At 42.2% G+C, this 27,438-nt stretch overlaps 1 protein-coding gene and 1 long non-coding RNA gene across 8 annotated transcripts in view; one reads left to right on the top strand and one right to left on the bottom strand.

Moving 5' to 3' along the window:
* Window positions 1-24,016, top strand: part of LOC310738012 — a 102,483-nt gene extending 78,467 nt beyond the window's left edge. Inside the window, exon 2 of the long non-coding RNA XR_014536956.1 lies at window positions 23,885-24,016. This is a non-coding gene — a long non-coding RNA (uncharacterized lncRNA). The remainder of the gene's footprint in view (window positions 1-23,884) is intronic.
* Window positions 1-27,438, bottom strand: part of sipa1l1 (signal-induced proliferation-associated 1 like 1) — a 74,127-nt gene that overhangs the window by 39,634 nt on the left and 7,055 nt on the right. For 4 of the 7 annotated variants that reach the window (XM_083562581.1, XM_083562579.1, XM_083562580.1 and 1 more), the window contains exon 2: window positions 4,257-4,297. The gene's annotated coding sequence lies outside the window, so the exon portion shown is untranslated. Of the gene's footprint in view, window positions 1-3,887; window positions 4,102-4,256; window positions 4,298-27,438 lie in introns of those variants that run through there. The other 3 variants (XM_083562576.1, XM_083562577.1, XM_083562578.1) reach the window with 3 other exon arrangements.

Raw genomic sequence — 27,438 nt, 5'->3', positions numbered from 1 at the left:
TTTTATATATTATTTAACCAAACTGTCATTTAATTAAAAATTTAATTAATTAAAATCGAGGTACGTAACAAACCATGAATTCTGTGTACTGTTACACCCCTACTATATATATATATATTTGCTAAACATTCCAGTAATGCAGCTTTGCCACCACAACTAACAGTCACAACTGTGTGATGACACACACACACACACACACACACACACACACTTCTACCCTTTATAAAACAATTCCTTTTATATGCATCTTGAAATATTTATTTTCTTAACATATTAACATAAGGAAATGGAAGAAAAGAAAATTCTAAATAAAATATGAAAACAAACATTTCTATGAAACCATATTGTTTTACTTATTACATAAATGAGTAGAAACTGAATAAGAACTAAAAGAAAGCAGATCTTCAGAATTAAGTGAATGATATCTGGCAGATTTTTCCATCTGGAAATGTGAATGGAATGTTACAACTCAGACGATCCAAACGCTTTTTAGGGGGTAGAAATAAACCAGCTTGGAGGTAATTTGTACAGGGTAAAAGCCGAACCAACAAAACGATATTTAATTAATTCAGAATTCTTTAAGTTTTTTGCTTGAGTAGGAAGTCTGATAAAAAAAACGTCCAACAACAAACCAAACTGCTGGTATTAACAACATTCATGCCTTCTGCATTTGGTCCCAAGGGCGTGTAAACTTTTGCACTCAGCAGGAAGACCGAGACGAGTTTATTCCATGTGGTTGCGTTGCACATTTCTGGGGGTTTTATTGCACAATATGACTTTAGTCTGCATTACTGAGGTGTAAACTTTAATCTCATCTGATTGCAAAAGCAGTCGCTGGTTCGACTGAGTCAGGAATGTGAGGAGGTGTGGATATCCACACACACACACACACACACAAAGATAGAAAGATAGAAAGATAGAAAGAAAGAAAGAAAGAAAGAAAGAAAGAAAGAAAGAAAGAAAGAAAGAAAGAAAGAAAGAAAGAAAGAAAGAAAGAAAGAAAGAAAGAAAGAAAGAAAGAAAGAAAGAAAGAAAGAAAGAAAGAAAATCTCTGCACCCTGGTTCCCTGTAGACTGCAGTGTTTGGTCAGGACTCATTGTTCTGCTGTAATAAACGCTGAGTTGCATGTTATTGCTTTTATTTACTTATTTATTGGTTAAAATAGATGGCTGTAGTTAAAAGGATTTCACCGTGTCCTGCTGCTGCTGCTGCTGCTGTCAGCGTAAAGACAGAATGACGTCCTGGAATAACTTCATGTTTCTGCTCTGCTGTGACCTTGAACTCGAGCGAGTAAATCTCAGGAATGCAAAAAAACTGAATGAGACGTATTCTGCTCGGTGATGCAGCGGGGCGTGAGAGCGGCTAGACACGGGGATTCCCTCCGGCCTGCACAGGGGTTTCACACCATGTCACTGGGTCACCGGGGCGAGGAACGACGCTCACAAATGTACAGATCACTGCAGGCTAAATTTAGCCACTGTGCAATAACGCGATTACTGCTTCTTCAGGATTTATTTTTACAGAACATGGAGCTGTACAGCGTCTAAAGCTTCTTCTTCTTCTTCTTCTTCTTTCGGCTGCTCCCATTAGGGGTCGCCACAGCGGATCATCCGTCTCCATACCACCCTGTCCTCTATATCTGCCTCTTTTACACCAACTACCTGCATGTCTTCCCTCACCACATCCATGAACCTCCTCCTTGGCCTTCCTCTTTTCCTCCTACCTGGTGGCTCCATCTTCAGCATTTTTCTACCAATATAATTCATGTCCCTTCTCTGCACATGTCCAAACCATCTCAATCTCGCCTCCCTCACCTTGTCACCAAAACATCCTACATGTGCTGTCCCTCTAATAAACTCATTTCTAATCTTGTCCATCCTCGTCACTCCCAACGAAAACCTCAACATCTTCAGCTCTGCTACCTCCAGCTCCACCTCCTGTCTTTTACTCAATGCCACTGTCTCTAATCCATACAACATCGCAGGTCTCACCACAGTCCTATAAACTTTCCCTTTCATTCTTGCAGATACTCTTCTATCACAAATCACTCCTGTCACTCTTCTCCACCCACTCCACCCTGCCTGCACTCTTTTCTTTACTTCCCTAACACACTCTCCATTACTTTGCACTGTTGACCCCAGGTACCTGAACTCCTCCACCTTCTCCACCTCTTCTCCCTGCAACCGCATCACTCCACTGCCCTCCCTCTCATTCACACACATGTACTCTGTCTTACTCCTACTGACTTTCATTCCCCTTCTCTCCAGCGCATATCTCCACCTCTCCAGGCTCTTCTCAACCTGCTCTCTACTCTCACCACAAATCACAATATCATCTGCAAACATCATAGTCCAGGGAGACTCCTGTCTGACCTCGTCCGTCAACCTGTCCATCACCACTGCAAACAGGAAAGGGCTCAGGGCCGATCCTTGATGCAGTCCAACCTTCACCCTGAACCAGTCTGTCGTACCTACTGCACACTTTACTGCCGTCACACTGTCCTCATACATGTCCTGCACCACCCTCACATACTTCTCTGACACACCTGACTTCCTCATACAATACCACAACTCCTCTCTCGGCACCCTGTCGTACGCTTTCTCTAAATCCACAAATACACAATGCAGCTCCTTCTGTCCTTCTCTATACTTCTCCATCAACATCCTTAAAGCAAATAAGGCATCTGTGGTGCTCTTCCTCGGCATGAAACCATACTGTTGCTCACAGATGGTCACCTCTTCTCTCAACCTGGCTTCCACTACTCTTTCCCATAACTTCATGGTGTGACTGATCAACTTAATTCCCCTGTAGTTACTGCAGGTCTGCACATCTCCCTTATGCTTAAAGATCGGTACCAGCACACTCCTTCTCCATTCCTCAGGCATCCTCTCCCCTTCCAGAATCCTGTTAAACAATCTGGTTAAAAACTCCACTGCCATCTCTCCTAAACATCTCCACGCTTCTACCGGTATGTCATCTGGTCCAACCGACTTTTATACAGCGTCTAAAGCATTAATCAATATTCATTACAATATTCATATTATATTAATATTCACTAAGCACTGCGCAAATGTACCTGCTAACTAACCCCCAGCTTAGCCATGCTAACTACTCTCTAACTAAACACCACCCATGCTAACTACTTACAACTAATGACCACTAACCGCCAGCTCACCCATGCTAACTACTTACAACTATTCACCACTAAGCGACAGCTCACCCATGCTAACTACTCCCCAACCAACCAGCAGATAACTATTTTACCACTTTAATTAATGCTAACTAAGCTCCAGACAACTAGCCCACCAACAAGCCCCTACGCCAACTAACCAACCCCACAAACTAACAAACCTCCCCAGCTAACTCAAGCTATCTACCCAGAGGCAACCCAGAGGCAACTAACCTACAGCTAACTCACCCACAGGTTAACCAACCCACAATTAACCCAAACTATCACACCGTAACTAACCCTAATGCGATCTAACCCACAATAACTAGCCTAACTAACTTACTAACTACCCCCCCCCTCAAAGCTATCTACCCAGAGTAAACCATGCTAACCAACCCTCAGCTAACCAACTAACTAACTTATCGCCACACCTTATAACGGGGAGAGGCTGAGGCTGTTTATTGTTTTGTAAATTTAGCTTTTCAGCAAATGAATCTGTGCTTAGCATCTGTATTGTTCTGATGCTGAAATGAAAACAGAAACAGAGTTTTCTCTTCTCGTAAGTGGTTTTAGGATGTGTAAAGTGAGAGTGTGTGAGGGTTAAACACCGATCGGCAGCTTGTATTCAAAACGACACAAAGAAAAAAAAAAAAGAAGAAAAAAAGCCTGTAATTAGCATTCGAAACAGACGCACTCTGTCCCAAACCTTGATCCTCACAGGAGCTGAGCGGAGTGTCCTGGGTGAGGCGACAATCAGACAAGAACAGTCCGTACAAACACCTTCATCCTGCTGATTTAGCTTCACACGCTGATCCAAGACGCCCCAAAGAGGAGAAAAAAAATGATCAGGAACCTGGAGGAGGACGAGTTCAACGGAATCTTACAGAGCATAAAGCGGAAAAATTTCACAGATAGTTTAGGAATCTCATGACACAGACGAGTAGAGCATCGACTTCCCCCTGCTGCATGACCCGTGGTTTAGAGTGTCCTTTTTGAGACGTGTGTTTGTGTGTGTGTGTGTGTGTGTGTGTGTGTGTGTGTGTGTGTGTGTGTGTGTGTGTGTGTTTTTTCGAGTTCGGCTACTCACATAGCAGAAATTTCCTCAAGCAGCTGTCACACACTCTGCTCCTGAAAACACAACGGGAAAGAGAACACAAGTTTAGGTGGGGAGAAGCTGGAGCAGTGTGTGGCGCACACACACACACAATGATTCAGACAGGGTTTACCAACCTGATGAAGAAAAACAAGCAACGTTCTACAGTGCAGTATTTTATAATGAAATGTAAGTCGGCTGGGATTAAAGTACATTATGAGGACATTAACACAAATTCATCAGATCATTTGCCCCGGGCAAGTCAAAGCTCCTGTACATATTTCATAATGCTGAAGAATCCAAACTACGAAAGAACACAGTTAAAATTGTGTAGTAAACAAAAAACAACCCAGAATATGTTTTATATTTTCGATTGTGCAAAGTAGCCAAATTTAGTTTTGATGCCAGCTTGGCAAACTCTTGGAATTCTCTCATCAGATTCACAATGTGGTCACCTGGAACAGTTATCAGATCACGTGTGAGCCATGTCAAGAGTTCATTTGTGACAATTCTTGCCTTCTCAATGTGCTTGTGTGGAGGAAGCAGTAGGTACAGAGTCAATAGTAGCTCTGTTAGCGCTACTACAACTACTGTACAAATCCATATTAGGTAAAGAAACATTCAGTGAAGTCAAGAGAAAAGACAAATCAATACTTTAAGAAATGAAGGTCGGTCAATCCGAAAAATCTCAAGAACTTTCAAAGAATCCCCAAGTGCAGACTCCAAAACTATCAAACGCTATGATAAAACAGGCGCTCATAAGGACTGTCCCAAGAAAAAAAAGACTCAAGAGCTACCTCTGCTGCAGAGGAAAAGTTTCTTCATATTACCAGCCTCAGAAACATTTAAATAAATGCTTCTCGGAGTTCAAGTAACAGACATATTTCACTATCTACTGTGTGAGTCAGGCCTACATGGTAAAAATGCAGCATTACTTCAGAAGAACAACAACTAAAAGAGACTTGCTTTGGCCAAGAAACGCAAGGAATGGACATTAGATCAATGGAGAACAATCCTTTGGCCTGAGGAGTCCAAATTTACGATTTTGAGAAGTGTGACGTATCCTGTAGCTGTGGAAAAGATGTTCCTCTGTTTCAGAAGGGTTTAATAATAGTCCTGCAACAAGCAAAGAAAACAACTAAGGAGATGAAACTACTACTAAATACACAAAAAACTAACAGTGGCATCACAATGACAGTAAGAGCAACTTCCACAAGAAGTAACAGCTTTTCATTGAGGCTGATTAAAAATAAAAAGTTTTTTGCAAGACAGCAATAGAAAAAGGTCATGTGTCCTGATATACGCTGTTCCAGAGTGATGGATCCATCTGAATAAAAAAAAGAAATAAATGAAATAATACACTTAAAATGCCTAGTGCCTATTGTACAAACCAGTGGGGGCAGCTATGTGATCTGGGGATGCTTCACTTGGTCAGGTCTAGTTAAGGGTTTTTGCAGGTTTTACCAAAACATTTTAAGACCCTTTTATAACCATCAAGAATGAAATTTTAAGGCAGATATCACAACATCAAAAACACACATACAGTTGTTAGCAACGGCCCTTAACTGAGCCCTAAATTCATGCCAAATATCGCTAAACTTGCACTCCCCATAGCTAAATAAGAAAATCTGTTGGTGGTACAATACAAGAGAGATTCTCGCCAATAACAATGCTGATTGGCTGTTGCACGTTGGTCCCATTTGTAGTCTTAATACAGCAAATTAAATTTGGACTAGCGAAAGAAAGAGCTAACACCACGAAAACTAACAAAAAAAAAACTGCTGCGAAAGCATTTCAATGAGCGTTAGTGGCAACGTTACATGGACATAAAAAAATTAAGACCTGTTTATGATTTAAGACCTAGAACAGCCAATTTGATTTTACTTTTCCAGACCCCGTAGATACCCTGAGTTTTAGCAGCGTTATGTACCCAAATAAATGGGGTCAGTTGATTATATGAATATACTGAATTACCAGGTTTGACTTGTGAGAGTGGTTCAGGGAGCATGAGACATTATTTTCATAAATGGACTGACCACCACATGAAGCTAAACGCCATTGAGAATCTTTGGAAAATGCTGGAGAAGACCCTCAATGAAGAATCAAAAACAATGCCAAAGCGATACACAAGGTATCAAAAAGTTTCAAGAATAATGGTGCTAACAGCATATTAGAGCAAAGAGCAAACGGGAAATTCCCAGCCACAGAGACGATTGACATGACGTACGCTTGATATACGACGACATTTCAAGATCGGAAAAACGTCGCTGAAAGATGACAAGAGATCAGCAACAAACTCAGCCCCCGAAACTGTCGAAACCATTCAGCAACTTGCTCATGATGATTGTCGGAGAACGATCTGCATGACCCCACTTTCCCACCCACCCTACTCGCCAGATTCGGCTCCTGTTGACTTTACCCTCTTCCCGAAGATGAAGATTCAGCACAATGGTCAACGTTTTGACACCGCCGTAGAGATCCGGCACGAATCGCAGAAGGAGCTTGATATGCTTTGATAAGAAGACTTCCAGGACGTATTCCAGAAGAACGCTGGGGGCGCTGTATTGCTGTGACTCTTTTAAAGGTGATCGTGTGTAAACGTTGATAAATAAAGTGCAGAGCTAATCTCGAAAATAGTCTCATATTATAATATATAAATAAAATGCAGTGAGCTAGTTATAAGTCAGCTGTAGTGAGTCAGTGTTGTGGTGTAATTATTTGTTATGAAGGTCAGACATGTTTGCAGACCTGCACTCAGGACAGTAAATAAATCGAGTGAGTTATTAGCGTTAACTACGGAAATCTATTATTACATCTGAATTTAAAAAACCCTATATGGTCAAACGTTTGTGACACCTGTCCATAAGATTGCTATGCGCTACTCCCCCCCCAAACATCTCATTCCACACCCCATATAGCTGAATGAATCTCCACACACTCTAGTGGAACATCTCAGAAAAGTGGAGCTGCTCCACTAGAGTTTGTGGAGATTCATTCAGCTATATGGAGTGTGAGTAAAGTCAGGTACTGATGTAGGGGAGAAGGTGAGGAGGCCTGGGGGTGCAGTCAGCGTTCACATTCATCCCAATGGTGTTCAAGAGCTCTATAGTAGGAGATCTTTCACTCCAACTCACTGATCTTCCAGGACACACAGTGCTTTAAAAAAATTACTTTGTAGTGTGTAAATTGTAACCCCCATTATTAAGAAGCTCCGCCTCCATGATCTTTACTGACTTTATAAAATGACAAACAGGAAATGGAAATGAGCATTTGGAGCTGGAATTCAGTTTCCCAAGCAGGTTTTCTCAGCCACTTAATACACTTTATGTACATATTTAATGGAAAACCGTTCAACACCAAATGAAAAGCAAGATCGTGGACATTAAATCTGCACTGATGCTACCAGTTCTTCTGTCCCCGAATGTCCGAGCTCAAAGTTCAGGTCTGTGTGCTTCACTTCTCCAGCTTCCTGGATTGTTGGATAGAGGGGAGAGATTAGCAGCTAAAACTGCCGTCCTTATCACCACCACTACCACCGCTATCCACCTCTGTTTATCTTCATGTTTCTCCACCTTGAAAATTCCACACCAGTGCAGATCTTCCTTAAAACCCTGCTTCCTTAAAACCCTGGAGTTAGTGTTTCTATCAAACCAGATTTCCAAACTATTCTTGTTTCTTCTTAGTGAAATGGCTTCAACTCGGAGACTGCTGTTTGGCTGCTCCTAGTATTTAAGCCCTGATTAATATCTCTTCTAAAACCTAACCAACTCCTGTGATTCTGTGCTTCAGGGTTTAGTACCTCAGAGTAAAAAACGCCATTCACGTGTGCACTACGAATAAAACCGAACTGTTGATCTACACAAAAAATTCACCTCCAAAACGCAAAGTTCATTACACTGTTTAAAACTGAACTCCACAGAAAAGCACAAGAACATCTAATGAGAACCATGCGACTCTTTAAAATACATCATAAAGGCATTTTCTGGCCAGAAATCCTGGGACACCTGACTTTTCCACCCATATGTGGTTCTTCAACAAACACTGTTTAAGAGACCCAATCCTGTTCCAGCATGATGATGCAAAATCCTCAAACCAGCTCCATGAAGATAAGCTTGAAGATGTGGAAGATGTCCCGCTATAAACCCCATGGATGAATGTGAATGCTGACTTGCACCCAAAGCCTCCTCACCTCCTCAAATACATGAGGATATGACTTCTCTTCAGCTGGGATTAAACCTTTCAGCCATGATATCGTGTATGACTCCAAACAGCGATTCATTTTGGCATGAAACCTGCAGGTCCTTCACCTTCCAGTACGAAGAAATCCACAAGCGAGTCAACAAATCCAACGGTTTTAGCAGATGAAGATCTAAGGCCAGCTCTAAATCCTTTAAAAAAAAAAACCCTGTGGGTCTACAGAAGGAAAGCTGTGGACAAAGGGATCTCTTCAAACTCCCACAGATCTGCAGTTTTACAGTTGTACACTTTTACAGGGGTGCACAAACTTAATGCATAACCGTTAATTGCAAAGAAGAAACTTTCCATGGGTTTCTTAATCTGGGGCATTTTGAAATATTCGAATTTGGAAACTTACCAGCAAATTTATGGAAATGTATGCGAAATTATTGGAATGAATTAAACGTGTGGAAATTTTGAAAAAAAATCTCATATACAAACAAATATAAACTTTTCATTTGGTCATAATCTGACATGCAACTAATACTAGTTAATTGATTTTTTAATAGTATCATTTTGTTGCACAAACACTGACGAGCTCTTCATCATAGAACCTGTTAGTGGGTGGATTTATTTATTAGGCGGCAGGTGAACATTTTGTCCCCAAAGTTGACGTCTGAAGCAGGAAAAATGGGCGAACGTAAGGATTTGAGCGAGTTTGATAAAATTGGACGTCTAGACGTCTGGGTCAGAGCATCTCCAAAACTGCAGCTCTTGTGTGGTGTTCTGGTCTGCAGTGGTCAGTATCTATCAAAAGTGCTCCAAGGAAGGAACAGTGGTGAACCGGCGACAGGGTCACGTGCGGCCGAGGATCATTGATGCACGTGTGGAGCGAAGGCTGGTCCGTGTGGTCCGATCCAACAGACGAGCTCCTGTAGCTCAAACTGCTGAAGAAGTTCATGATGTTAATGATCAACAGGTCACGACTTTTTTGGCAGCAAAAGAGGACCAACACAATATTAGGCAGGTGGTCATAATGTTATGCTAATCAGTGTAAATTCAAAATCAAATCAAATCAAATTTGATTTGTTATAATATTGATTTGTTATAAAATTGATGTAATATTTATGCAATTTACGTGAAAAGTTGGACATATTTGAATGTGCAAGATTGAGGAAATTATGTTATGGAGGAAATGCACAGTGCATGTAGGGGGCGTGGCCTCAGTAACCCTGCAGTAGCGTGCAGGTAGAAATTCTACTGAAATTGCATTAAATCAGTTTTAACCAAATTTATCCTGCAAGATTTTTCTTCTCAACTTCAATTAAATTCCCTGTTATTAGCAAACCTGCAATTTAGTAAATTCTCAGTTTGTCTGTAATTCAAATATATTCCCATGCATTCCTGTTAAATCCCATGGAAAGTTTTCAACCCCACATGTGATTCCAACTTCCTTTTCCCTCACTGAGGATCGTCCACCTGGCCTTTCTCACACCTCCACACTCGCTACCTGCTCATTCTCCTGGGCGATTCCGAGGCCTGGAGTCGCAGCGTGGGCGTGAGGACAATAGCAGAGTCGCACCGCTGAACCCGAGGACTCGCCCGACGCTCTGCCGCACGGATTTATTTAGAGAGAGACGCTCTTCCTCACTTAACACTAATCCTATTGTAAAAAGAAAAGATCTGAGGGCGGCTTCACTCGAATCTCCGGCTCCGCGAGTAAAACGAACAAAAGGCTAATGATGTGTTTGATGTGAGGAAAATAGAAAAGGATAAAAAGAGTTGGATTTCTGATTTCCAGAGGGGAGAAAATAAATCTCTGATTGAAAAACTCACGATCAGAAAGGAGAAGGTTTTGTTTCGAGTGCGATTAGTGACTGCGTACATGTCCGGGGTTTACACACAAACACGCTGCTCATCAATCCAGCGTTAGAGACGCGATTATGTAGGAACGATTCAGTCAGGAATGTCACTGAAAAGCCACATGAAAAGTAAGAGATCGAGATGATCAGGAGAAAGAGAAGGGAATCGGGGGGGCAAAGAGATATATAGAGAGAGAAACAAAAAGAAGGGGGGGGGGGGGTCTCTGGGGGGGGGGGGTCAGAGAGCGAGAGATAAAAGTAGATAAAGAGATGATTGAGAGAAAGGGAGAGAAAATGAAAGATAGAATATATGTAGAGAAAGAAGAGATGAGGCATGAGGAATAGGAATAGGAAATAGGAAGAGAGAAAATGAGAGATCTGAGAGAAAAAAAAGAAGGGGAATCAGAGGGAGAGAGAAGAGATGCAACAGATAAGCAAAAGAAAGAGAGAGACAGATATCAGAAAGAGAGAAAGATCAGAGAAATGAGATAGAAAGAGAAAGACAGTGAGAGAGATCGAATAAATGAAATGAAAGAGAAAAGGAAAGATCAAAGAGGTTAGAGAGAGAGAGAGAGAGAGAGAGCTTTAATATGCATGATATGCATGAAGAGGAACAGGGAGGTTCTCAGACTTCTACATGAGCGACTCACTGGATCCTCCTCCATATAAAATAAAGGTGGTTGGTTTGGAGTTCAGATCTGCCATGAGAACCTGCTTACATGAAATACCAGCTGAAGGTCCCTCACTCTCATCAGGCTCCTGGACTGTTTCACACAAAGACACCTCAACCTCCCACAACCTCCTTGTTCCTCACTGAAAAAGCGATAACGTCTCGGTCCTTCTGCAGAACATCACTACCTCCAGCTTGAGCTCCCACACTGAAGACTCGTTCCTTTGATCCATCCTTGGATTGACCTTCTAGCCAATCAGAACTCGCCATTCGGGATGCTGTGGGTTTCAATGCATTTCTCGGACGTAGCTCTGCCTGTCGCGTGTCCACACCTGAGCGACGTGAGGCATTAGAAGAGTTCTGCGGCTCTGTATGGTAACCATGGCGACGGGATGACTAGGAAGGACGAGAGTAATGCAGATGGCGCAGGATAGCCGTGGTTCTGCTATAACCAGAGCGACACACTTCACTCCGTCTCCTCGCACATGCCAACGCGTGTGTGTGTGTGTGTGTGCGCGTGATACAGTTTCCGAGCTCCTTCTTCGCCTCGGTGTAAAATGGGAAGTGCCACTCACGCGTCACAGATGGAAAGGCCGAGCGAGTCGATCTCCGCTATCCGATATCACACGCCCACCCCCTCTTTATTTCCTGTCTATTGTGCGACTTTGCATCCTGTGCACATTTCTAGTAGGTCAGACCTCCACAGTGACCGACACACACACACGCACACGCACACACACACACACGCTGTTCTCTCTGCGAGTCTTATCGACACACCGGACCGTATCATTAATCATTTGTAGCTGACGGCATGCAGATAATCGTGCGTGTCGATGGATTCGTTGCGCAAACGGCAACCTGAGAGCCATCGTGATATCTCACTCATTCCTCATACGGTGTCTTAGTCTCTCTCTCACACACACACACACACACACACACACACACACACACACACACACACACACACACACACACACACACACACACACACACACACACACACACACACACACACACACACACACACACACACCTCATTTTAATAACTACACACGCTCTATAAACGTTGACGCTAATACAGCATTTAGAATGAGCCCTGTTCCTAGACATAATCTTAGCCTTGTGACAAGCTAGAATAGAATAGAATAGAATAGAATAGAATAGAATAGAATAGAATAGAATAGATCATATACATTACAGCACAGTGAAATTCTTTTCTTCACATACTCCGGCTTTTTCAGAAGCTGTGGTCAGCCATGATACAGCGTCCCTGAGGAACAGAAGGTTAAGGGCCTTGCTCAAGGGCCCTAAGAGTGGCCACTTGGCGATACCGGGGCTTTAACCCCTGACGTTCCGATCAGTTTCCCAGTACCTTAACCACTGAGCTAGTCCCAGAGCTGGACAGGTTTAGCTAGCTGCATTGCTAACTTCACAAAGCCTTGCTGGATTTCCGCCCACCGAGTTAGCCAGAGCCCATCAACAGAGAAACCACATCGGCTCTGTCAGTGGAAAGCGACGAGCCACGTTTTCATTATGATTTCATTACATAAATTGATCGAATATTACCTGACCGAGAAAGTCATGATTAGAAGGCCCTTTTTTTAATCAACAAAAAGGCTAACACACCCCGTGTCCTTGCAAATAGGACTCTGAGGCACTGGCTAGCCTCCATCTAACCCCCAACCCTAACCCTACCCACTAACTACCAAGGGGTGGTAGAGGTAAAGGCTAACAAACACTTTAAACAGGACTGTGTGAAGCACTAACTATCTGCCCTCTAACCCCTTTACCATAACCCTAAACCTCTAAACACAACCACCCAGGGGCCGTGACGCATCCTGTGTCCTTCCAAACAGGATTGGGAAGCACTGGCTAGCCTCCATCTAACCCCCAAACCTAACCCTCGTACACTACGCCCCCAACTACCCAGGGGCAGAGAAGGTGAAGGCTTACACACCTTGCATCCTTCCAAACAGCAATGTGAAGCACTGGTTATCTGCCCTGTGCTCGTGTCCACACTAAAATGTTTTCTTTGGAAAAAATGCATATTTTTCTCTCCATTTTTGCCTTCTGTCCACACAGTCATGCCGTTTTTAGTCAACGTAAACATAGCTTTTTGAAAAAGCCGGAACGTAAATTCTGGTCATTCCTTCCAAACAGGAGCATGTGAAGCACAGGCTATCTGCCCTCTTACACGTACACAAGTTCTCAAAAGAACGATTGGCTAGTTTTGCTGGGATTGACGGTAATGGAGAAAGAGTACATCTTTCCTGCACTCAAGAGTTTGCCCTTTTTTTCCTGTCTGGGTTCTCGGCTGTATGGATTCAAACTTGCAATATGAAAAAAATACTTCAGAAAATATTGATTTTCATGTTAAGGAACGGAATTAATGTGCTTGGCTCCAAAATAAAGGTCTGAACAAATGCGTTTCAAAGCTCGAATCACCCACCACTCAGCTGCTCAGCACACAGACGGCGAGAGAAAACGCGACTGGTGCGTCACTCGCAGCGCTCCATCGCACTCGCGGCTTGGGTGAGGAGGCGTCCTGCTCTGCGTTCACACGCTACCAAAACGCTTCGATGCAAAAAGCATTCGATTTTCTCAATCCGTTGGTCGTTAAGATTCTGAAGAACTGTTCAAGAATTATGTCCCCAGGAAAACAGAACAAGCTCTGATAACCTTATCCTTAGGATTTCTTGGAATCTTACTCAACCACGGGGGACACAGTATACCTCTTTTTTTTGGAGCATCTCAGGAAACCCCATAACTCTGGTAGAACAATTAAACCCATCACAGTTCAAAAGGAAGGCGTGTGAACGTTTAACCACGTTTAAGCAGTGTTTTCCTAAATGTTCGAGGCCGGCGAGGGACTGCAGCGTAGCTTCGGGAGAAAGATTAGCATGAGAAAGATGTGTCTGCATTCCTCTGGAGCAGAGTGGGGGTGGAGGATGTAAAAGGACGTTTCGAAGCCTGCGACGTAGCCAAAACCAACAGCGACGGGCCTGCGGCTGCTTTCTCGCCGCCTCGACCACTGAAAAACCAGAAGAAACGTGGAAGCCATTCAGGATTTTATATTTTAGCTGTTGGACGGCACACAGTAATGAAAGGATTTGTGCGTTTTGGCTCCGGGTAGCGTTTATTTTAGTCGCCGTTCTCATCGGAGGACCTGAGGTGAATTTGCGGAGCGCCAAAAAGGTCAAACAGAATCCCAGACCCCCTTCAGAGAAATGCTAGTTTAGTGCTTTTAGACCACCTCAGATGAAAATCTGGAAAGCCATCATATCCAATAGACAATAGTAATGTTCTAGGGTTATGGAACTGAGGAAATGAGGTTTAGGTTTGAGATCAAAAGATAAATTAGAATTTTAGTTTTTAGGGAAAAATTTATACAACATGCGAATCTTGGAGAAATATGTAAACAAAAAGGGATGTTTTGGGATTTTAACTCGCACTTGTGCTATTGCTGTTTGTGATGTCCATGACTGACTGACTGACTGACTGACTGCAGCAGAACTACTATTGCTCCTATTTCATCTTTGACTGAAACCTTTTTCATTTTGGTAAATTAAACTTTAATTTCAAATGATGGCAAAGATAATTTCATGTCATCATCTTATGACTACCTCCAAATTCGGACATCATGTCTTGGGCTTCCACAGCTGCTTCTGGAACGTTCTCACTGATCGTTACTGATGATTGTGGCCATGACAGTAGAAGTAGAATGTATTTAAAGAAATCTAATTAGGAGGAACCCTAAATACACCGCCTTCACAACAAGAGACTATCATGCAAAGAACAAAGTGGTAGAATTTAGACTTTAACCTTACTGAGCAGCATATCACCTCCTGAAGAGGAGACTGAAGAGAGAAAACCCCCAAAACAAACAAACTGAATGAAGCCTGTGCATGAGAAAAATGTGGTCACGGTTGCCAACAAATAAAAAAAGAAAAAAGCACCATATCAGTTTTCCACATTACTAACCCCATCCTTCAAGGGGAAATTGTGGTGGTTCATCCAGACATTATCAAACACCAACATGTAGATGTTACCACAACGGACAAGCCTGAGAAATGTGCAAGCAAGGAGAAGCAGGAGAGCAGAACGGCACCAGAGCTGAATTTTAGATAAGGTGTGTGACGACATCCAACAGAAGCACACCAACAGCTGAAACCCTGATGGACTTTGGACTGTGTGTTCGAGCTGAACAAGCAGACTGCACACAGCGACGCACTTATTTCCCCTCGATCACCTCATGATCTTTATGCTTCAATCTGTTTGATGGATGGGTCTAATCTGTTATCTGAAACATCTGGAGAAAATGGTATTTCAACATTTTTTTTTTCTCCAAAGTCAGAGCGAAAGCATGTGTAAAGACTAGAGATCAGGGCTGGATAGTACGGCGAAACGATAATCGGTATTAGAATTGAATTGTCACGATACTCTTTGAAAATCTTTTGGGAGACTAAATGGAACCGAATGGAATGAAACATTTTTATTTTTTACACCCACTCAAGTTTTATAAACATCCTCACCTCCTTAACTAGCTAAAAACTAAAAAAACCTGACATAAGTCTCTATTGAACAAATAAAGAGTGAACAGTGGTGCAAAAGTGGCAATGGTACACATAGAACCGTTTTTTCCCCCTCAGATTTTACCCCAATAAACAGCATGAGTCGTGGTTTTTTTTTTTTTCCCCTGGTATATTTTTCAAGATTTTTCAGAGTTTCTTTTGTACTTATAAAGCCAAAGAATTGGTAAAACCTTCCAAGTTTGCTCTCCTGGGAAACTTTTTTTTACCTCAGACATCAGCAAAATTCTATGAACAGAAAAGAAATTAAGCATGATATGCTGTTTCTAATACGTAACTTATGGCGAATTGATGTGGCGTCAGAGGAATAAAACACTATAGTGTGCTGTTAAAGGAATAGAATCAACTCAGGGTTTGGTAACAACTGTGTCAATGATTATTATTTTATATTATATTATTGTCAATTATTAAGTGGCATGACAGTGTTTAACTGACTGTTGAATGTTATTAGAATGTTATTTGATTCCCACCTGCTAGCTAGGTTAGCTACTTTATCTAGGTTAGCAAAGCTAAGGAAACAAACACTGCAAATATAATGAAAATGCTCTTTAGAAAATGGTGGTACTTACAGAGAACCACCAGAGACCCCTCCGGCTGTAATATACCTTTCTTACCCACATTCTCCTGAAGGCAAAGCGAAGCCTGGACTGCGCTGAAGAAAGAAACAAAATTCGAACAGCGCTTTAGATTGATTGCTTGGGGAGGTGGTAGCTCAGTGGTTAAGTCATTGAACTTTGGATCGGAAAGTCACATGTTCAAATCCCACCACCACCACCAAGCCCTTAGGCAAGGCCCTTAACCCTTCCCCTGCTCAGTTCTAAGTTGCTCTGGATAAGGGCCTCCAACCAAATGCCATTAATTTAAATGTAAAATGTTTTAGCTCCAAGTTTCACCTATGAAGACTGTGTTTGAAAAAAAAGGATAAACCACCAAGAGGGATTCATTTATTTTCTACTGGACACGCATGAGCAAAGCATCGTAAAATCTCTGTAGTTTCTTTACAGTAAACTGAATAGAGTAGTTCATCTCTGGACTCTTTTAGTCCGAGTCGTTCGTTCTTTCATCACATACGCGCTATGCAGTGCCTTATACTGGACACAGAATTGAACAGAATCTCATGAGTCCCCTGGTCCAAGTCGTTCGTTCTTTTGTCATGTGACTCCCATATACGCTATGCAATTATAGAAACATACTGTATATAAATTGCTGGAACTAAAGTCGATGTTGGTGTATGTAGACATGTTGGAGGATCTGCTTATTGAAAATATAACTTTCATTTCTAACCAAAGGAACAAAATGAACTAAATGACTCTGAAAAAGATTTGTTCATTTTGATGAACGAGATTCACCAAGTCACCAAAATGATCCGATCTTCCCATCGCTAGTACAAACAACCAAACATTAAACAGATCAGCCAAGGAAACCAACAGCCGCTGATGATAAACATTGTAAGAGTCAGTGGCATCGCCAACAACCACCAGTGGGAAGGGGTGAAGTTTACCAATTCACCACATAAAAAGACCTCAAGAGCAGAAATACAGAGTTGTACCATATATCAGAATTGAAACGCCTCAGTGTGCGTCTTTGTGGAGAATAAAATCCTGTCCGGATCAGCTTCTCTGGTTTTCTGTGTTTGAAAGAGGTGTGGCGCAAACAAACAGCTGTGAGGTTTTCCCCCAGGACCAGAGAACCCTCCGGCTGTAATTAACACCTTTCTAAATCGCTCTTACACATGTTCTCCTCAACACAAAGCCAGAAAGGAACAGAAATTATTTTTATAGCACTTTAAATCTGACCAAAGAATAATTCCTCCCTATCTAGAAATGCACTGATGCTACTGTAGAGCCAGAGTTTATTTTTTAGTTTAGTCAAAAAGAACCGTGATGATCTTCACACTGAGTATTTTCATCTTGGGTCTAGGCCAGAATGACTGACTGACAATAGTGTCACGGGGAGGAGAAGGGGGCGTGGCCTGATACTCTTCACACATATCAGGTGCATGCGAGGGTAGAAAAACATTGCTGTTTTATATTCAGCTTCAATTGTCCTATAATGGAAATAAACCAAACAGGATGAGTAGGACTAACGAGCGCCATGGATACCTTGGGGGTTGTGTGTGACCAGATCTTCTCAAATACCATGATCTCTCGCTGGGAACCTTTAAAGTGAACTCGTGCAACAACAAGCAACAAAGCCACTTAATGAAAACTGTAAATTACTTCCATATTTCAAACTCATGAAGGTCCAGTGCAGTGCTAGTGAGTCTACTGTGACTACTCAGTCTCAAACCTTTACCCTGAGGCTGTCTATTCACTGCCATTACACTCTTGGTAATGTTCTCATATTAACACACACCAAACCCAGCCACAAAACAACCAACCCACCCACAAACCTACACACAAACTCACCAATCAAAACACTAACACACAATTACACTGGCAAACCAACCAAAACACCAACACAACAACCAACCAACACAAACCCCATTAACCAACTAACACAAAGCCAACCAAACCAGCAAGCAAAACACCAACATAATCTTACCAACTATCACAAACCAACCAACACACGATTACACCAGCAAACCAGTATAAAACATAAACACACCAATCAAACCAACCAACCAACACAAAACCCACCAACACAATTACACCAGCAAACCAACCAAAACACCAACCAACCAACATAATCTTACCAACTATCACAAACCAAAAAAACACATGATTACACCAGCAAACCAGTATAAAACACCAACACACCAATCAAACCAAACACACCAACCAACCAACACAAAACCCATTAACCAACCAATACAAAGCCAACCAACCCAGCAAACCCATCACAACCCCACCGACAAACCCACCAACTAACCCAAATGCACCATCTCACCAACCAACACACTACAACCAATCGTCAAGTTTATTTCTATAGCGCATTTTTCACAACGGACATTGTCTCAAAGCAGCTTTACAGAATCACACCATCGCATCATCACACCAATCAACCAACCAAACCAAACACACCAAATCACCAACCAACCATCACAAAACCACCAAACAAATCAAAGAGACCAACTCACCAACCAACCAACCAACATAAACCCACCAATAAACACACCAAGACTGCTGTTATGGAAAAGTGATCAACAGCCTGAGGAACAGTAAACAAAAAAAGCCTACACTTTTCTATCCTGAGGATGTGGGAAAACATGTAAAATCACAAATCCTTAAATCCTTAATTATTACATTACAAAATTCACTGTATCCACAGACGGTTACCATAGAAACGATAAATTTTTTAAACAAGCACATTAATATCATCTACATATAATTAGCACTTTATACAAAATATGACCAAAAGTATTGGCCACCCGACACTTCCGCCCAGATGTAGTTCATCCCCAAACTGCTACCACAAAGCTGGAGGGACACATTTGTTTAGAACGTCTTAGGAAATTTTGCCTTCAATTGAACTTGGAGACCCAAACCTGTTCCAGCATGACAATACCCCTGTGCACTAAGCCAGCTCCATGAAGATGTGGTTTACATGGGTTGGAGTGAAAGATCTCCTGTTATAGAGCTCCAACACTATAAAACACCTTTGGGATGAATGTAAATACTGACTGACGTAAAACATTTTCCTGGAAGAGTAGCGGTTATTATAACAGTAAATGGGGACTTAATGTGAAATGGAATGTGTAAAAAATCTTATATTCTTATAGTCAGGCGTCAGCAACTTTTTCTGTCCTGTAGTAAACGGTAATTTGGCCTTCTTCACTCAAAGATGGAATTTACTCATTCAAAAAAATCCAAATTTCCTTATATTTTAAAAGTACATAAAAAAAAAAAAAAAAAAAAAAGGAATTTACAAAATAAATAAATAAAAAGGAATTCTGTATAAACAACTATATAAACATTCACACAAAAAATTTAATAAAAATAACGGTGGCAAAAAGTACAAGGGAAAAAAATAATAATATAAATAAATAATATAGCCTATGGATATAAAATAAATATTTGTATAAAATGCTCCTGAATGCTTTCATGCACTGAAGTCTAACACACATGTCTGTGTATAGCGAGCGTGAGAAACCCTTTAAGCGATTAATCCTCGGTCCGGTCAGCAGGAGACGGTTCCTCTAACGCTCCTGACAGATGTGCGGCTTTTTCCTCTTCGCCGTTTTGCGAGTGAATGGAAAGGGCCTGTTGAGCTCATCCTGATCCTCACACACAGTGCTGCAGGTCCAGGAGGACAGGCCAAAGCGTTGCCTGACTACAGACATCTGGGCCGCTCTGGGCTCCGATCATTCCCGCGGTGACACGTCGCCCAAGAGCTCAATCACCAAAGGCCAGGAAGAACGAGTGCTGTGCCGCTGGATTCAAGCGCAAGTCGTAAATCTTACTGGAGTTCGTGTGAACTCACTAAAAGCTCCATCGAGGACATTCAACCCAGATGGATTAAAATGAAGACAAATAAAACCCATCATCCACTTAGAAAAAAAACCCTCTTCTGTTCCTCGAAGCTTCACCCTGATCGATCGTTTTGGTCCCACAGCCGCAGGAGTTTTTTTTGGGCGTCACTACATCCAAACACCCAAGCCCCAACACGCAGATAAATAAAAAACGGCCAAAGGTAATGGGACACCCGACGTTTACGGCCATATGTGGTTCTTCCTTAAACTGTTAGCACAAAAGTGAAAGCACACAGTTGTAGAGGATGTTTGTAGATGTTGTAGTATGAAATATACCTTTATTTTTGCACCATGGAGATATGCTTTCAATGGTTTGGACGTGTGTGGAAGATCTCCAGCTATAGAGCACCAACCCGATCGAACACCTTTGGGTTCCTCACCTCACTTACATCAGTGAATGAATCTTAACCAAATCTTATAGAACATCTTCCAAGAAAAGTGAAGGCTACTATAACAGTAACTATAGAAGCACATACCAATCCTATGCTCAAGTGTCCACATACTTTTGTGCGATCGAGTGACTGACAGACATATGGACATCCCCTCACCCTCCTCCACTTTTGTTTGATTTCACACATTGACTGCTGAACTGATATGACCAGGAAAACCTCATCTCAGAGGTTTCTGTTCATTGTGGATGAGGTTTCTGAGGTAAATTGTTTTAGCATTCATGGAAGGAGTCTCCAGTGTCAGAACTTTACATCAAGCCTGATGAGGACTGAAACGAGCTTTCTGAAAGGAAATGACGACGTTCAGACTTGCAATAACAGAAACTGACTAGTCATGGGACACAAAATGTACATATACATGGATAAACATTGGATTTTCACAGTTTCCTCTAAGCTTTTTCCTAAAACAGCATCACCCCCAGGGTTTTGTTTGTTTCTGGAGATAAACTCTTGCAGAATTTATGAACCCTTACCAATTATTTTCTAATAGAAAATTTAGACGCGGATTTAGTTTTAAGACTTTTTATATACACGTCCAAAAAAAGGCCCAACCTGAATTTAATTAAGCAAAAAGTAAAGAGCCTCCCATTGGATAATTACTGCATGGATGATTATGTTTTAGTTGGCAACAAGTTATTTAACCCCAACTGATGCAGTGAGAAGCTTCTCATTTCTTAAACAACCATGTCGGAAGACACGTCCTGTGGTCGTGTAAAAGATGTTCATCTGTTTCAGAAGGGTTGAATTATTGGCCTGCACCAAGCAAAGCAAACATCTAAGGAGTTTGCTGAAACTACCAAAATTGTATTAAGAGCTGTCCAACGCATTCTTAAAAACTAGAAGGATCGTGGAGGAACCGTCGTCTTCAAAGAAGAAATGCGGTCGGAAAGAAATGTTGAATGATTGTGATCGGCCATCACTTAAACGTTTGGTGAAATCAACGGATTGGGAACGCAAAGGATTGGGACTACACAGCTGTGTAAAAAAAAACAGCATTGAGGCTAATCGGGAAAAAGGCTTTCAATTTGCTAGGCATAAAGATTGGATTTTGGAGGAATAGAATAAAGTCATGTGGTCTGATGAGTCCAGATTGACCCTGTTCATGAGTGATGGGCGCATCAGGGTAAGAAGAGAGGCGGATGAACTGATGCCTAGTGCCTAGACCCATCATGCCTAGTGCCTACTCTGCAAGCCTGTGGGGGCAGTGCTATGATCTGGGGTCACAGCAGTCGGTCAGCTGACTACCTGAATATACTGAATGAACAGGTTACTCCATCAAGAGATTTTTTCCTTCCATGATGGCACGAGCAAATTCAAAGATGACAAAACTGTTAAAAAATGGTTCAGGAACAACATTTTCACAAATAGATTGGCCACCACAAAGTCCAGACCTTAACCCCATCGAGAATCTTTGGGATGTGCTGGAAAAGACTGTGCAGCGGTCTGACTCAAAAAAATTGTGACATTGCAGAAGCTTATCGCAACGATGTCGCAGCGAATGTGTATCGTAATCAAAGGTAAAGGTGGTCCAACAAAATATTACTGTGTGACTTTTTTATTTTTTTTGATGGACAGTGTATATGTCCATAATAATAAAGGGATGAAACATGCTAGAAAGCAAGAAGTTTCAGGGTTCTTCAAGCAATCCTATAAATGTACTGCAGTAGAAAGTCACATGGCACGGGTAATCAGTTTTCAACACCCTGCCCAAACATTACACAGATTTACAGGAATATTCTAATCATTAATGATTAATCAAAGCTAATCGACGTTCCTGTTCTTTCTTAATCAAATAATCCGTTTATAGCATCGTCTCCTCCCCACGTCCCCCTGTAGGGCACAGACGAGATGATTACACGATTAGAGCTAGCAGAAGAGCTTTCCTTATTGTGCCTTTTTCTCCAAGAGCTCAGTCTGTGACCCGACATGTTAGCCTGTACCTTTAATTAGCCTTCGGTGATGAGTGCAGAGAAATCCTGTGAAGAACATCTAAAAAATTATGGATAAACAATTCAAATGATCGTCTGACACCTACAACCGGCACGTCACCTTCTCGAGAACTGAGCTTAGAGAAGCACTAAAGAGAGACAGCAGGGAGAGACGCTGAGGTAAAACAGCGAGGACAGATGCTGAGGAGAGACACTAAAGAGCCGCTGAGGAGAGTTTGTAAGTGAATAAATTAAAAAATAATGAATATTGGAGAATCACTCACATGCTGGTGAATGATAATGTTGCCACTAGGATTATTTGCTCCACCCAAAACTCAGAGTATGTTATCACTGCTGTGTGTGTGTGTGTGTGTGTGTGTGTGTGTGTGTGTGTGTGTGTGTGTGTGTGTGTGTGTGTGTGTGTGTGTGAGAAAGAGTGAGAGAGAGAAAGAGAGATGTGTGACTCATGGTGTCAAACCAAGAAAATAACCCAGTCATTCACCGTTTCTGCAGGCAGGAAAAAGTATAAAGCACTCAGGCGAGGTGTAGAGCCACCACACCAACCTCAATCACCATCCTGAGGTGAGGAAACGCCACAATCACCACCAATCACCGGAAAAGTCACACACACACAAACACACACACACACACTTCCCTTTCGAGAGAAAATACACTCCATTAAGCAATCATTAAGGAGCACTTCAAGATCACAGCTTTGCCTCTTGACACCACACGCAAAATCTCACACACATCTTCACAAATACACTCTGAAATCTAGTGGAACATCTTCCCAGAAGAGTGGAGCTCATTATAAAGTAAAATGTGGACTCAAGGTTCGGGTTCAAGAAGATACAAATACCAACCTCACATGTCCACATACTTTTGGCCATAGTGCTGTTTTGGTGGTAAATTACACACACACACACACACACACACACACACACACACACACACAAACACAAACACACACAGCTAAAATCCAGTGAGAAGTCACACAGATGACCAAACTCATTCCTCATGGAGACACGACGATCAGGTGTGAGGTTACTGAGCAAACACTGACTAGTTACAACCTGCAGCACCCCGACTTGATGAATGACACTTGTGTGTTTGTGTGTGTGTGTGTGTGTGTGTGTGTGTGTGTGTGTCTGCGCAAACAATCGCTAACCTGTTTGTCTTAGTCTGTGTTTAGAGTGACACACACACAGCGACATGAGGATCGCTCCTGCCCTCGCTGGACTTTATCAGGGCTCAGAGCCATGACCTCATGCCTATTGTGCAGTTTGTGTGTGTGTGAGAAAGAGACTCTTTTCAGTTCCACTTAAATGCGACCCTGAAACAATGCTGAAATAGAACGACTGGGTTTTGGCTCATGATACACACTACTGCAGAGCTAGAGAGAGAGAGAGAAAAAGAAAAAAAAGAGAGAGAGAGCTAGAGAGAAAAAGAAAAAAGAGAGAGAGAGCTAGAGAGAAAGAAAGAGAGAAAGAGAGAAAGAGAGAAAGAGAGAAAGAGAGAAAGAGAGAAAGAAAGAAAGAAAGAAAGAAAGAAAGAAAGAAAGAAAGAAAGAAAGAAAGAAAGAAAGAAAGAAAGAAAGAAAGAAAATATATTAATTAGATCAATTATTTAGGTTTTATATAAACGTTTTTCTCAGTGGAACACCAGTCGGGTGACAGTATCCCAATGAACCCCATCTGACATTTTTAATGGAAAGATTCATTCCTACTTAATTAGGCCACGTGATCAGTCACGTTAACCGCGTAACGAGTTCGAAACACTCGGGACAGTGGAGCAGTCACCATCTGGGTACCATACATGACATCGAGAGGGCGTCATGTCACATGTCAAAAAGCTCAGCACAGTAGGTAGAGACGATTACTGAGTAACAGTCATGTCACGTGAGGCCACGTGTCATTATTGCACCCTGCCCGCATAAAAAATAATGCTGAATGTAAAAAAGCAATTTACAACTCGTGTGCCTTCAAAACCCGCTCACAGCTGATTAGATGATTCTTTCACAGAGGAAATATGAACATTCATCCGCCCTTTATCTTTAATAAAATCTTTGACCGATTTATTTGTTTTAGAGGAATTTATCATTCGAATGCTCAGTGGAACGACAGATTCGGCATGGCAAACCTACCATACACCGCGATGTGCATCGTGTAATGGAGAAACATGATTCTGGTAGAGCAACGGCGACGATGATGCGATACGTTACGGCGAGATGACCTCAAAAACCCACTCCTTCTCAAACCCAGAGAAGTCTAAAGACTAAATAAACACCCCTCATCGACTCGTTCATGAGCCGAGACAGCTTTCATCCGACCGTCTGAGTCACACGCTCATCAACCACCTGATGATGTTCTCACACACACACACACACACACACACACACACACACACACACACACCCTTTTTTTGGTACTCATTCTCTCAATCAGTGCAGTGGACTCTCTGCCACAGTGAACTGCCACGACAGCACACACACACACACACACACACACACACACACACACACACACACACACACACACACACACTGTTACGCACAATGAAGAGGAAAAGCTTTGTAGGATTGGACGAGATTTGTGCCGATGTCAGCACACACACACACTTTCCAAAAAAACACACACAGCTTCCAAACACACACATAATGATAGATGAACACACACACGCACACGCACACACACACACACACACACACACACACACACACACACACACACACACACACACAGTGTCCAACTCATATTTGTTCAATTGTTCTTAATCCAGTTAGACGCCACCTTCAGTGCTGGTATTACACACTAATCCACTGCATGGATTTCTCTCACACTCACACACACACACTTCAAATCACAAGTCAAAGTAAGCGTCAATACACCTCCTGATCCCAAGAGTGGCTCTGGACCCAAAACCGCAAACGCAGGAACATGACACGTTCCCGATTCCGTGCAGAGTCGTGATGAGTCACGTGACATGAGTTGTCGAGTTGACACGTCTCGAGTTGATAAGTGTAAACACGTGCCGCTTGATGAGCTCGAGCTGCTGTTCGGTCGAATGGGATTTGATGGCGAGGTTTGAAAACACACTCGGGCCGGGTCTAAGTGAAAAACACAGGAGGATGCACACACACACACACACCTGAGGATGGTAAGTGTAGAGCAATTAGGAGCTGCAGGAGCTTCTTCTGGCCTTCAAGAGCGAGTGCAGCACTGAAAAGGCCTTCATTTGGGCCACAGTCAGCATCACACTAATCAACCACCTGATGTTCGCACTGCACTCACACACACACACACCATATTCTAGAACTTTCTTTTTCTCACAAAACAAGTCCATGATGAACATGACTATTAAACACTCCTGTTTCAGTGCACGTGGGAACACGAGCTCGGTGAGAAGTTTTTTCACGTGTAGAAAAGAGAAGATCAATAACAAGAAAGCTGCATTCACAAAATAAGCGATGATTCAAAAGGGTCATATCCAGATACTGACCACTTAATCTATTTTAGCAATTTTGCCTGCTAAAAGTGTGTCGAGTGTGAGTTCAGCCTTGTTATCCAGTAGATGTTTCCATGAATGGTTATAGAGAATGTAATAAATACCTACCACAGCAAATAATGCAGTAAAAACAAAATGCTAAATATTATGGTAATCAGGGTTAGGGTTATGCAGCACATACGGTAACCGTTATCACAGCACACATGATACAGAAATCACATACGGTTACCATCAAATGTGGTGATCAATCACTGAAGCAATTATGGTAACCATCACCACAGCAAATATTGTAAACGTCACCAAAGCATATATGGTAGCCGTCACAGCAGCACATACAGTAACAGTCGCCAAAGCACATACGGTAGCCACCATTGCAGCACATACGGTAGCCACCATTGCAGCACATACGGTAATCATCACCGCGCACATGCGGTAATCACCGCAACCATCAGTGTAAATGTTATCAAAAAAAAATCATGTCATGATAACCTTGTAAGCTGAAACGGCAATTTTATGTTATGAAGAAACATCACATGGACAAAAGTTGACCTGACTGCATTATAATAACCTCCACTCTTCTGGGAAGATGTTCCACTAAATTTGGGGATTGTGCTGCTTAAGCCACAAGGGTGTGAGTAAAGTCAGGTACTGATGTAAGTGAAAAGATGAGGAGGATTTCTGGGGTGCAGTCAGGATTCACATTCATCCCAAAGATGTTTCGATAGGGTGTAAAGCAGGAGATCTTTCACATCTTCCAACTCATGGAAAGCAGATCTTTATGAGGCTGGCTTTGTGTACAGAGGCACTGTCAGGCTGGAACAGGTTTGGGTCTCGAAATTCTACTGAAGATAAAACTTTATGCTTCCAAGTCCAACTTTTGGGGAAGAACCACATATAGCTGAAAAAAGAATAGATAAATCAGGTGTCCCAAAAATTTTGCTACGAGTTTCCTGAAAGAGAAGTGATAGTGGTGGTGGCGGGAGAACACTGTGCTATTGTGGTCTGTCTGAAAGAGCTTTGTTGATCGGGTGTGTAATTGAGTGGTGAGAGCGTAGTGACTCCAGGGCCATGCAGGAGAATCCGGTGGTGCTCCAAAACCTCACACATGACTCACGTCCTCCCGAATCACGCTTTTAATCATCGCTTTGAAATTCCTAAACGGTTCCCGGGTTACATTTCGTTCGGTCAACGACGTCGATTGTTTTGTTTTTTTTCTGTTATTGTCGGTTTAAGACGGTGGTGTGTCGTTTTGCTGCATCCTCGGCGATTTCATCATTGTGCGAGTGGGAGGAAAGCCTCATTAAAACTCATCTCTTCTAGACGGCGTGTCGAGATGGATAAACCCGGCAAAATGCTTCTGGGGAACAGGAACACGCTGCTGCTAATGATGGACAGATTCCGGTGCTTATTACAACATGGCACTTTTGCACTTTTAGGTTAAATACAAGAGTTTTGTGTTAATAAGTGGAGAGAGAGAGAGAGAGAGAGAGAGAGAGAGAGAGAGAGAGAGAGAGAGAGAGAGAGAGA

The sequence above is a fragment of the Silurus aristotelis genome (genome assembly GCF_946808225.1).
Source record: "Silurus aristotelis genome assembly, chromosome: 15".
Classification (NCBI taxonomy): Eukaryota; Metazoa; Chordata; class Actinopteri; order Siluriformes; family Siluridae; genus Silurus; species Silurus aristotelis.
This window is presented reverse-complemented; position numbering and strand designations above follow the sequence as displayed.